This window comes from Rhipicephalus microplus, unplaced genomic scaffold, assembly GCF_043290135.1.
Source record: "Rhipicephalus microplus isolate Deutch F79 unplaced genomic scaffold, USDA_Rmic scaffold_188, whole genome shotgun sequence".
Taxonomy (NCBI): Eukaryota; Metazoa; Arthropoda; class Arachnida; order Ixodida; family Ixodidae; genus Rhipicephalus; species Rhipicephalus microplus.
In genome coordinates this window covers 232,501-234,343 of record NW_027464759.1, presented here as the reverse complement: position 1 = coordinate 234,343, position 1,843 = coordinate 232,501, and the positions used below count along the sequence as shown (strand labels likewise).

The 1,843-nt window shown below is 41.3% G+C and overlaps 1 pseudogene; it reads right to left on the bottom strand.

The window, feature by feature from the left end:
* Positions 1-1,739: 1,739 nt before the first annotated feature.
* The window catches only part of LOC142791771 (large subunit ribosomal RNA), a 3,114-nt pseudogene continuing 3,010 nt past the window's right edge, over positions 1,740-1,843 (bottom strand).

Genomic DNA, 1,843 nt, shown 5'->3' with positions numbered 1-1,843 from the left:
CTGTTCCGTTTCTGATTGACATATTCTGCCAGAATTGTTATTTCTTCTGGGCGTCCTGTGATGTTGTTTTGATTCAGGATTTTCTCTGGGATATCGTCCCTTGCTGTGTCTGAGTCAATACCAACCACTTTGAATGATGGAAGTCTTGGTGTGGGTGTAAACATCTGCATTTCATTTGCTTCGGGGAGTCTATTAAGACATTCCTTTAACTGTGTCATTGCTGCTCCATTTGTGGTGCTGATGGTGACAGCTGCGTCATTTACGTTGAGTTTCACGTCTGTAAGTTTTAGCTTTGCCGGATCAATATCCTTGACAATTCTCTCCTTTAGTTCTTTTGTTTTCACTTCCCCTGTTGTGGGTTTTATGACCAAAACCGATCGCTTCCCTGGTTTCTCCACTTTTTCTTGTCCGTCACTGTGTTGTAGGACACTAGCATAAGTGCGTTCTGTTACCTTGCTATTCGGTTTCAGTTCACTCAGCTGGCCCCTCATTGAGGCATTGTCCAAGGCTATCTCTAAGAGATTCGTCTTAATTGCCTGGAATGCTTTCATTAGCTGTTCGCACGTGGTTGTACCTGTACCCTGTTGCTGTGCAACTAGGAGTGCCTGATAGAATGCTGTTTCACTTTCATTTATTTGTTCTGATATGGGAGGCTTTTTTTGCTCTTGCAGCGCCTGATTTACTGGAGGCTGTCTGACTGTCTCTGCTTTTTCTTCTTGCTGCCTTTGAGTGTCAAGGGTCCGAAACCTTTCTGTGTCTGCTTTGTTTTGCACGTTTCTTGAGGGTTCATACTCGCTATCTGACTCAGAACTGTCCTGTACATGCTTGCCCAGTTCTGCATGATACAGTCTCTTTCTTTCAATTGTTCTCTTCTTTTTTCCCTTTCTCTGCGTTTCTGCATCTGTGTCACCCCACCAATAATCAGTAGGGACACCTGTGACATTGATATCCTCACTTTCGGTGTCATTATCTTCCCTCGTGTTGTGATATTTGTCAGGGTGCTCAGATCTTTTGATTTTCTCGTGTTTTGTTTTGTTGTCTGAGATGATTGAGTTGCTTTGGCCTAATTTGTGTTTTTTAGGCATGGCTGAGGCGGTCTTGATGCAACTTTAATGTGTGTATCAGCGCTTTTCCCCTGTTGTACACGTTCAGAATACGATTGCACTGAATTTCGCACTCTCACAGCACCATTTAGTTGACAAAAGCAACAGAACACAAGATAGTTACGTGCAGCAGAGCATATAGCTACAACCGCCCACTAAACAAGTTGCGTGCAGTATAGCTCAAGGCATGCAATAATCAACGCTCACACAAAGTTCTAATTAGCATATTAACACAAAATTGAGCTGTAATCAAGATGGGTATGCCCTGTACTACCAATTCTATGCAAAAAACCTGACCCCAATACGTTTGCCTTATTGGAATTAAGAGGATTAGATTTTGTGTACAACGGTCGCCAAAATGGCGGCCTTTTCTTCAGTTTGAATATACTTGGATTAAAACGTTGATTGTGGTTTTAAATCAACGAAATAAAGTCGGGTTTTTTGATATGTTTTCCTCTAATGCTTCTAGAACCTGATATAACAAGTGATTTTGACCGATGTAGTTAGATTCTTGGTGATTTCAAAGGATTATCGCAAGGTGGTCACAATCATCAAGAAGCAATGGAAACAGTGGGAGACCAGTTTTGTTTGATATCTCCGGTTCTATTACAGCTAGGTCAATGAAATTTTTGTGGGATGTACTATTTGAAAAGCTGATAGAGGAGTACGAAAACTGAGTTCACGGAGAATACAGCCTCCAAAGTTAAAAATTGAAAACTACTTTTTTAGATCAGTTTCAA